Source organism: Dermacentor andersoni, chromosome 3, assembly GCF_023375885.2.
Source record: "Dermacentor andersoni chromosome 3, qqDerAnde1_hic_scaffold, whole genome shotgun sequence".
NCBI classification, from domain to species: Eukaryota; Metazoa; Arthropoda; class Arachnida; order Ixodida; family Ixodidae; genus Dermacentor; species Dermacentor andersoni.
In genome coordinates, this window is record NC_092816.1 from 238,024,102 (window position 1) to 238,035,855 (window position 11,754).

Below are 11,754 nucleotides of genomic sequence, written 5' to 3' on the forward strand. Positions count from 1 at the left end.
TTGTCATGCAACCAAACTGAGGACCTGAACTTGTGCATACAAATAAACAGCTTATTTAAGAGTATACTGCTCATATTCTGCTAAACCAGTTTAACAAATCTTGTACTACAATGCTGGAGAAATGACAGAGCTGACTCGGATGTACAAAAAAAGTTCTGCACTGGCTGAAGGACTGCCCCACACTGGAGTTCGTAATGTTGCGTTTATTGGAGTAGAACAGAAAGTGCACTTCTATTAAAAATGCGACAGTCGGTGCAGAAACATAAGGCAGACGAGCGGATGTGGCACATTTTTTTCAGGGCCCTCCATGCCTACTACTGCATTTATAGTCTTCCTGTGCTCTGCGTATAAGCCCCTGTTCAGCCAAGGTTTTTACTCCATGACATTTGTTCTACTGGGTTCGTAGCAATATTGAAGAAAAAAATTCAATGGTTTTCAAGGACTTTCAAGGCCCCGACACAGTAACTTCAAGGACCTCGTGCAATGTGTGTAGTAGTTTGGACAGGCAATAACTTGTTCAAGAACACCGTTAACTCTAATGCAAACAAAAGAAAACAAAACAAATCGCATTTCAGTGATCTCAAACATTTGAAAGACTGCTAATTTGCCTTTCACCGCCCACCACTAAACGCACACAAGGAAGCATTTCAAGAAAGCGCTCAGTTTTTCTGCAATAGCACAATTAACTACTTGGACCTGCAACATTTGCAGTTTTTGAATACTGTTTGGTTTGACAGTGTATGTGATGTCATCTGTTGCCTCAGCTTTTTTCACCATCAAATAAGCAATAGTCATTTCTAATTTCTTTTTATTGTGTCTGTCGCTCTCAATTTACTCTTCACGGCTTCTCTTCGAATGCCTCAACTGTTGAGCTTCCTGCTTCTGCTCCTCCAAGCACATTTGTCGCCGGTTCCATGTGCATAAAACTGGTATCTGCAGCTCCTTTGTAATTTCTCAACTTTAAGGATGTCGCTTTCCTTCTATTACCTCCAGAGACAATTTTCTGTGACATGCGAAAGAGTGTCACAGAAGGGAAAAAAAGCGCTTGGCAATGTCTGCTAAGTCTAGCCAAGTGTACAAGTTTAAGGACTTTCCAGTACTTATAAAAATTCAAGGGTTTTCAATGCCTTGAAAATGGCATTTTAGAAATAAAGGATTTTCAAGGATCACTACAAACCCTGGATTCTAGCACCTAAATAATTTTACAAGCTTATTTTGGCATGGAGTTAGGAAATTCATGCTTTCTAGCTAACGCTGCACTATCTCTGTACCGTGAAGGCACGAGAGCGCAACTATTTTGGAGTAAAGAAAAATACTGAAAGCTTTTAATAGCACTCTTCTTTTTTTCTATGGAGCTTCGTATTGCCTAGTTAAGTTTACGAATGTGCTTGGTTTTGGCGGGCGTTTCTTCGACATTTTCTGGAAGAAGCAGATGTCTAGCCCCCGTATTCAGAAATGTATCTTAATACAAAGCTCATGCTTGACTTGATATAAACGACGCCTGGTGCGAACGTCCCCCAAGACGCTCACTGCCTTTCTTTTGGTGCGTTCACGACTTGCGTCGTTTAGATCAAGTCAAGCATGAGCTTCAAGTTATGATGCATTTCTGCATAGGGGGGTAAGCGTGCACAATTCCGGGCAACGCACTGTGCCATTGACACTGAGAGAAAACGGGGAAAACAGAGTTAACCACTTATGCTCCTAAACTTTCGCGGACCTGTGGTGTGCGTGTATCGTGGAAGAAGAAACAGCGCAAACACAAGGACGAAAAAAAGCATCAACCACACCAGCGCTTCGTGGTGTGGCAAGTTTTTGCGTCGTCCTTGCGTTGCGCTGTTTCTTCTAAAATGCTCAACCAACTAGCCAGCAAGTCCATCCTGTGCATATATAAATTGAACACACGCATGAGTGTAGATGGTCTTCGAAGCTTTTAGAACGAGCACTGCCACAGGATACGAGCAGTGCACGCGTAACAAGTGGACACATTAGTCATTTAGACATGCATGCCAATGCATTTGACGCGGCTATCGGCATAAGCAGTCTCCAAATGCTGGAATGCATGCGCTTCAAAACGCTAACGATCCGCTGCTAATGCAGGACAACAGCTCACAGCGGACTGAACCAAACTCTAAACTAATGCACTTGAAAAGAACGCCTACACGGCAACGTGAGGCACGTCGAAATGCCTGGTACTGGCGTCGCAATTGCTCACCAGTATACGCGCGAATTAAATTCACATACGTGGATGGTTGGCGCAATACTTTGTATCCGCGTATTTTGGAGAACATGGACTGGAGAAGCACTCGATCATGAGCTGAACGGCACATTTGTTATTTTCCTGCGGTGACGACAAGCCATGAATAGTTTTCACGTTGTCGTCTACGTTGTCTTCCTTCGTTAGTCGTAGCAAGGAATGGAAATGATGCAAACGCACACGTATTCCAGTACACAACAGCACAGCACACTGCAGAGAAACCCCACCCACCACAGCCGATTCATCAAATACGTTTGGTATATATATAACCTCTAAAAGAACACGACTGGGCGTGGCGGCGCTGTGGTGTAATGGTTATGATGTGTGTTTTGAATTGTACAAATGCGAGTGTACGCGGGTTCGAATTCACATGATGGATAGAGCATTGTGATTCCCTTGACAATTGTATTCTAATTAGATTGTGTGACTCCTGATTGTGAACTTTGCGAAGGTATTTGCAGATTAAGTGTTAATTCGCTTTTTTTTCTCCTCAGTGGCGTTCGTGACGCATACGCCTAGGCCGCTTCAGAGCAGTCACGCCTCACGGTAGGCAGCAAATAGCCAGGAAAAAATGACTGACATCCTGCATGACTTTGCTCACGCCTATTCTGAAGGCCGCTTGGAATCGGGCCACTGTCTCTGAGGAGCCGCCTAGGGAACAGTATATCAGCGGCCCTAATTTGATCTGATTTCCTGCCTGCATGCGTGAGCAGGTCTTGGCTAAGAGGCTATTGGGAAGAGTACTAGCACTCTGTTCTGAAGGAGTACAAGCACTCTGTTTGGGGGAGTAGAAGTACTCGGTCTGGCGGTGTACTATTAACCCTGCGGGGAGAGTATTAGCACTCGGTGGAAGAGTACTAGCACTCCCTGTGGGAAGAGTATTATCACTCTGCGGAAGAGTACAAGCAATCCCTTGCGGTGGAGTAACAAAACTCTCTCAGGAGGAGTTGACCTACTCTCTCTCAAAGAGGGTCGATCTACTCTCGAAAAGAGAGTGAAATATGGGACAAGCAGCTACTCCCTCAAAGAGAGTGCCCGGCACTCCCTTAGTTTTTAGAGTGTACAAAGGACTTTAAAGAAAGAGTTACCTTTAGATCCACATGGAACAAGATTCTTACCGGTAGAAACGGCGGCTTTTCCGTATGACGCTATAATGCTCCTGGGCCTCCACAGTTTGTGGAAAGCTAGAACGCAGTTGAACAATGCTGATGTCAATTCGCTACCTACACGTGATCACTTCATCGAATCTGTAGTATGCTTGAGGGATGTCCATCGGGCACTCCCTGAACAACCAACATGGATTGACATGCTAGATAAGCTTGCAGTATTGAAAAAAATTTAATATGTCGTGCCAGCAAAATCCTTGTGGACATGTTTCCTTTTTTTTGTGTATTGTTTGCGTATGTCAAAGCCGGCAATAAAGACAAAAACAAAAAAAAAAAAAGGTAGCCGTGGCCGAGTGGTAGAATCGCGCGCACCTGTAGTGCCGCGTCGCGGTGGCCGCGGTTCGATTCCCGCTTCGGACATTTTTTTTTTTTTTTAAGCCGCATAGGACCTAGTTTGGTAGTCTCTCACTAGATGGCAGAAACACAAAACCCAACATTTGCTTTCGGTTCTGGTTTTTCAGCCGCGCAGTATTCTTTTTTTTAAATTTTAAAGGCCGCATAGGACTTACTTTTAATTTATAGTCTCCCACCAAATGGCAGAAACACAAAACTCATGATTTGCTTTCGGTTCTGGTTTTCCAGTGGTTCTCTTGAAATATTATGTTTTCTATTTTTCCTTCCTACAACATAGCAGTGTCGTGTTCATTTGTCAAGTCATCGCCTTTATGAAGATTTTATTCATTGGACATCATAACTAGAAGCTTGCGCATAGCTTTGTGTTATGCAAAAAAAAAAGACAATTTCGTGCTTTGTAGCGTGGAACCTGGGAGAACAAAATGGTTATTCTTATTGCGTTCTTCCGGAAGGTACGTTTTCTTCGACTTTCGCCTGTCCTTAATGGCACATACTCCGAGCGAATCAGGTCCACCTGGGCCACAATGCCACCCTGTGGCCAATGCCATTCCTATGCAACATTCGTGCGGAAAAAAGGGTCTGCTAAGCTGAGTCGTTGCTCGAACGTTAATTATTTGTAAAGATTCATCCAAATAAGAAATGCACCAACTAGGAGATGATGTGAGCGTGTGGATTAATAGCTACTGTTAATGTGTTCCCTACAGCCAAGTGGTGTGAATCCGTAGGTGTGGCCGTAAAAAACCATTTGAATAAATGTCCCGTGCTGTGTCTGCCCCGGTTGCTCTATAGAGAAGCTAGCTTGGCTAGCCGTCAGTATTTAGGATCAACATATGGCGTCGCTCGTTCGGTGCAGTTGCTTTTAATGCGTAGAATTCTTTGGCGAGTACCCCAGCAATTTGGTAGCAAAATCGTGCAAAATCATGTCTGTAACGCCATAAAACTTGACGCATTTCCCATATGAATACATAGGTCTTTATAAAAAGGGTTGGGGTGGCCAACTTGAAATTGGAAGTGGCATCAGCATAAATTTGGGCGTGATACAGGGATGGGCCAAGTTGAATTTGGTAGTGATATGGGAGTGGCCCAACCTAAATTTGGGGTGAAATGGTAATGAGCCAAGCTGAATTTGAGGCTGACATGGGGCTGGCCCAACCTAAATTTGAGGTGATATAGGGGTGGGTAAGCCTAAGTTAGGGGCAAAATGGGGGGTGGGCCAGCCTGGATTTGTGGATAATACGGGGGTGGGAGAACCTAAATTTGGGGGGGGGAGATATGGGGTTTGGCCCACCCTAACCATGGGGGTGATATGGGGCTGGGCGAAGCTGAATCGGGGGTGATATGGGGATGGCCTAACCTAAATGTGGGAGTGATTTGCGGTGGGCCATCCTAAATATGAGGTGATAGAGGGGTGGGCGACGCTAAGTTAGGGACTGATATGGGGGTGGGCCAACCTAAATTTGGGGGTGACATGGGGACGGGCTAACCTAACCATGGGGGTGATCTGCGGCTGGGTCAAGCTGAATTGGGTGGTGATATATGGGTGGACTAACCTTAATTGGTGGGTTATTTGTGGTGGGCCATCCTAAATTTGAGGTGATTGAGGGGTGGGCCAGCGTTAGTTTGGGGCGGATATGGGGTTGGGCCAACCTCGATTGGCAGGTGGTATTGGGGTGGGCCAACCTAAATTTGGTGGTGTTGTGGAGGCGGGCGAACCTGTATTTGGGGATGATATGGGGTTGGTCCTACCTAAATGTGGGGGCAATCTCGGGGTCGGCCAATCTGAATTTGGGGGCGATATGGGGGTGGATCAACCTAAATTTTGGGGTGCGTCGACCCAAAATTTGGAGGACGATTTATGGAAATTCGTGCGTGGACCAACTAGAAAATTAGGGGTGGTCCAATTGAAATTTGGTATTGGGCCAACTTGAGGTTTAAGGCTGGGCGAAAAGAAAATCGGGCGTGGCTGACTTTAAATTTGGGGGTGGGCCAACTTAAATTTGAGGGTGGGCCAACTTGAAATTTGGGGGTGGGCCTACTTAATGTTTGGGGTGGGCCAATTGAAATTTGGAGGCCTGTTTACGAGTAGTTAGACAACATCAGTGGTGTTTCTGCATATTTTTCATCATCGCAAAGTACGTATAATAATAATTGCTACCAATACCCCTCAAGGTGAGCTACAACTCGAGCCTTCCGAGCCCACTGAGCTAATAATGTCACAGGAGTGCTCTCATCGTGACGACTGCGACGTTCAATGTGGAGATCCACAAGAACAAATCGCAGACCGAGCTGACAATTTTCACGCCAATGTCATTGCTAACACTACTCGCTCGTGCTAGATGCAACACAAGCTTACACCGATCACAATTCAACTTTCAATCGCACGCTAGTTGACACGTTCTCAGTGCACAATTTCGTCAATCATCCGGATAGGAACCTTGCTAGATGTTTCACTGTTATGTTGCGTCGTTTTTCACGAAAGCCTTCTCCCGCAAAGAGAATACATTTTTGAGATTGACGAGGCAAGCTAGTATATAACTTAAAGGAAGCAAATGTATGAAGGGTTATAGTGATTTTTCAAAAAAAAGTATGTATAAGAAGATTTCAGGTGGTATTGTTTCGACCGGGCATGACAATGATTTCTTTCCGCCTGTCACAGTGCTTTGACCGAAAACCTAATCATTTTGCTCAAACGCGTTGCCCCAATACTAGATGGGCTAAATGCACAAAAGTGTGGCGTGTGGTCAAAGCTTCAAAGCCAGTCTATTTTGTGTACTGTTGTTGATATAGTAGTAATGTGGAATTTTCCTCTTCACAAGAGCACAGAGATTACAGATAGTAGCTAAGCGCAGAGTACATTGGAAGATTTGAAACCAGCAATTATTTTTAATTTGTGGGTTGGTTTTCTCCGCTGGTAGATCGCTGTCCGATCACTTCAACGAATTTTGTTTGTGTGCAAGTGCAGCAAAAACAAAGATACTACCATTTCATTGCCAGTACCTTTATGACCTCCACACACACAATGGCACCAGATAATTGACACTATCAGTTTATAAACTGGTATTGTTTTGCTAATTTCAGTGTAACGTGGTGTCTGCGAACGGAGTATTTGCTTAGTATCAGTTCAGTGTTAGCAGTGAGAAGCACTTCGATCTACCATCCCCATGAGGGCATACTAGCGATTGTAGCGCTTTACTCTAGGACAACGGCTAAAAACTTGGTGTGCTTTGTCCTTTTCGCACGCCGTCCATCCATTCTGTTATGGTGACCATTAACGTTGTGTCCGTCAGGCCTCCTCCTCATTTTAGCTTCACCATCACGAGAGTGGACAGAGAAAGGAAGCTTTCTTCACAATCAGCCCCAGCGGGATGCTACCACTCGTAACTGCTGCAATTTGAATTCAGTGGCTGGGCATGCTAACTGCATCCTTAGTTTCACAATGGCTAGAGCGTGCAGTAAAAGTAGAGCTTTGGTAGCTATCAGTACCACGAACCCATGTCAATGCAGATATAAGTACTTGCAGGGGCTGGACATGCTAACTTCTGCGCTACCACCTGCCGCCGCCACCTGAGATTTTCTATGCATACCTGCTTCGTGTTTTCATCGCAGATGCATGCAGAATAAACGCGGATAAGTAATTGGATTGGATTGGGAAAACGTTTATTGAGCCTGCAGTAAAGCGCGAAGGCGCGCTTCGGACGTTGCCTACGTCTTCATCGTGGCGGGTGCTCTGCGAGGATCCCCGCTCGCCGTTGCCGGCTCGCCAGGCTCCTGCCTAGCCAGCGCCTCGATGACCTGCTGGACGGCCTGGAGTTGTTTTTCTTGGTCGTCGCTCCGCGTTGCTTTCTCAAGCTGCAGCGGTCCTGAGTTAGCTTCGTTTGGGTGTTCGGAGCAATCCCATAGCATGTGCTCGAATGTGGCCGTCTCCCTGCAGCACGCTCTGCACTTGTCATGATGGTGCGATTCTGGGTACATCCTATGCAATAGCGCCGGGCTTGCAAGCGTTCTCGTTTGTAGTTGCCTGAACATAACGGCCTGCGACCTGCTCAACCCTTTGCAGGGCGGCGGGAGAAGCCTGCTGGGCAGCCGAAAGCCTTGGTCAGTTCGGTATAGCTGGCCATCCGGTCTTTGGCGCTGAACCACAGCGGGCAGCCGTTGCCTTGGGCGCGGTCGGTTAGTCCTTGCGCTCGGGCGTGTGCCATTTCGTTCCCATTGGCATGCTTCTCCGACGCTTGTCCTGCGTGCGCCGGGAACCACTTGATTCGAGTCCTCTTGTCGCGGTCTGCCTGTTGGAGCAGGACGCGTGCCGCCGTTGGGGCAATTCTTCCTTTGGCGTAGTTCCTCACCGCCTGTCTGGAGTCACTGAGGATCATGTGGCATTCTCGGTCTATGATGGCCAGGGCGATGGCTATTTCGTCTGCTTCCTCCACTTGCTTGCTCGATGTGCTGGCGGTCGCCCGCACGTTGCCTCCGGAGTCGACCACCGCGATCGCGAAGCCGTTGCGGCCGGCATATTCGGCTGCATCCACGTATCTGGCGCCGGTGTCTTCCGCGTGCAGGTCCGTCAGTGCCTTGGCTCTAGCGCGTCTTCTGCCTTCGTTGAATTCCGGGTGCATGTTCCTCGGCAAGGGGTCAGCCCGCACGTTCCGTCGTACGTGGTCGGGGACGGGGCATTTTGGTCCCTGCTGTTCGTTATAACCGATGCCTAGACTGCACAGGAGATCTTTCTGCCGGCCTTTGTTGATGACAGCCTTTCCAACTGAGCGGCTCTTTGCGCTTCGGCGATCTCGTCGACCGTGTTGTGTATGCCCAGCTGGAGGAGACGTTTCGTGTTGGTAGTTTCGGGTAGACCGAGGGGCGTCTTGTAAGCCCTCCGGATTAGGATGTCTAGCTTGTTATTTTTGCTTTTCATCCACTTGTGGAAGGCTGCCACGTACACTATGTGGCAGAGTACGAAGGAGTGCATAAGTCTGATGAAGTTTTCCTCCGTCATGAGTCCCTTCTTGTTGGTGACGCGCTTGAGCAGTCTAGTGGCGTTGGCCGCCTTACCCATGATGCGAGTGACTGTGTCTCCGTTCCTGCCGAGCGCTTCGATCGTCATGCCCACGACTCGGATCTTGCTGACCGTCGGTATTGTGTTACCAACCCTGGTGCGGATCTTGATCTTTTCATGTGTCCTTTGCTTCTTGATTATGTGCGTTTTGATCGGTTGGTAAAGCAGGAGCCCCGACTTACTTGGGGAGCAACGCAGTCCCGTACCTTCCAGGCTTTCTTTGATCGTGTCGACGGCCGTCTGTAGTGTGGATGTTATGCGGGCATCACTGCCCTCGTCCACCCACAGCGTAATGTCGTCCGTGTATAGCGTGTGCTTCAGTCCTTGAAGCTGGCATAGTCTTTTGACAACTTGAATTATAACAAGGTTAAATAGCATGGGTGAAATGACGGAGCTTTGGGGAGTGCCCTGGCTTCCTAATGTCTTCTCGTCCGTCTTCAGGTCGCCGGCTCTGAGCTCCGCCGTTCTGCCGGTGAGGAAGTCTTTGAAATATTCGTGCGACCTCTCCCCTAGGTTTAGATGGGATACCTGCGCGAGGATGGCAGAGTGCGTCACTTTGTTGAAGGCGCTTTCTAGGTCGAGCCCGAGGACGGCTTTGGTGTCCCTGGTTTCGCCGTCGATGACCTGATGTTTCATAAGTAAAATATCTCAGTGCCCTCCCACTCTGTGAAGAAAGATGACCAGCAAAGCTGCGTATGTGGGCCCCTTAATGGCGAACTGCACCTCCGCCGTATGTCGGCCCCGCATTGCACTGTCTTCGAAATCGGCCCACGTATGCTTAAGAGGAAGCTTTAGCTCGGGTGCTCCTATCTAAATAGATGTAAAAGGAGAATTCGTTTTTCTCGGCAACCACTGCACCAAATTTGACGGAGTTTGCTGCATTTAAAAGAAAAGCTTAAAATCTAGTGACTGTTGGTTTTGAATTTTCGATTTAGTTCGTCAAATTTTTATAAAAATTTGGCAAAAATCGCAAATTCTCAGAAAACGAAACTATCAAGTTTACAACTCCGTAACTCAGCAAGGAAAAATGATATTGCAATTCTGTGAATTGTACCTGATAGCACATCTAAAGCGGACAAAATTGATATGTTACACATGAACCTCAAAAAATGGAGTAATGTGTAATTACAACTTTTGCAGAACCTTTGTAAACAACGTAACAAATTCACGTAAGATGTAAACTGACATATCAAATGTGTCCGCTTTGAATGGTCTAATGGATGCCGTTTACAGAATCGCGATATCTGTTTTCGATGCAGAGTTATGAATTTGTAAACTTCGTTCTACTATTTTTTTCAGACGTCTGAATTTTTGAAAATCCTTTTAACAAAATTCAAGCCCTAAATCAAAATTCCGCTTCCAACAGTCACTAGAATTTATCTTTCTCTCTCAAATGCAACAAGTTTCATTAAAATCGGTCCAGGGGTTATCTCAGAAAAACGTTTTTGCGTTTTTACATGTATTTGAATAGGCCGCGTCGGAGTTGGGCCCGAGCTAAAGCTTCCTCTTAATGCCTGCTTCACCTCCTCCGCAGGTCGGCCTGGCATGGTGTTACATTCGGGATCAGCCCACGTATGGGGAGAGCTGAACGCTTGCTTCACCTCCGCTGCGGGTCAGGCCGGTATTACGCTATCTTCGGGATTTTGCTCTACACGCGGACGCGGTAGTGGGGAAAGTAGCCCGTAAGAGGAACCTTTAGCTCAGGTGGTCCTATCTAAATACATGTAAAAGGAGAATTCGTTTTTCTCCACAACCACTGCATCAAATTTTGCAAGGTTTGTTGCACTTAAAAGAAAAACTTAAAATCTAGTGACTGTTGGTTTAGGATTTTTGATTTAGTTCACCATTTGTTTATTCGAAATTGGCAAAAATCGCAAATTTTCAGAAAACGAAACCATCAAGTTTACAACTCTGTCTTTCGGCAATGAAAACTGATATCACAATTCTGTACATTGCATCTAACAGCACATCTAAAGAGGACAAAATAGTAAGTATGAATCTCGAAAAATTTAATAATGTGGAAATAGAGCTTTTCCACATCCCTTGTTCACAACGTAACGACTTCACGTAAGATATAAATCGGCATATTGGATTTGTCCGCTTTGCATTGTCTAAAGGATGCTGCTTACAGAACCGCGATATCCGTTCTTGAGGCGGAGTTATTAATTTGTAAACTTCGTGCTTCTGTATTTTTCGCACTTTCGAATTTTTGAAGATGTTTTACCAGAATTCACGCCCTAAATAGAAATGCCGCTTCCAATAGTCACTAGAATTTACCTTTCGCTTCCGAATCTAGCAAATTTCATTAAAATCGGCCCAGGGGTTATCTCAGAAAAGCGTTTCGGCGTTTTACATCTATTTGAATAGGCCGTGTCGGAGTTGGGCCCGAGTTAAAGCTTACTCTTAACGACTTCGTTGGAAAAAGAAGGAATAAAAGAATAAAAAAACGCCTCAGCCGTGAATATCGCCGCCTCAGATTTCGTCATGATGGCACCGCCACCATCGGCACGGCTCCGTGAGCAGCTACCAAGCTGTTCACTTTCGTTATCTTCCTTCCCTCGGCGGCAGCGCATTGTCTTGACGCCAGCGACGCGCTAAATCTGCACCGTCATTCCGTCATGCATCGCTTCTGCGACCAAGCAAGCTTTCGGCAGCACACGTTCACTGCCGTAGTGACACTAAAACTTTAAAATGCTTGCCTTCGAGATGGAACGCGACTATGTGGCCATTGGGAACATGTTCACGGGGCCATACTATTGTTGACAGAGTCACAAAAGGCTAGATGTGGTCAGGTTGACTTTACAGGTTTGGAAGGAATGACTGACGGGCTAGTTGCTTCATTGTCACTAAAGAACAGCGCTTAAAGTTAGTGCAGTTTGTGTGTGGTTCCTTCTTTGTGTCCCGTCGTGAAGTGCTGTTCTTTCTGTGAC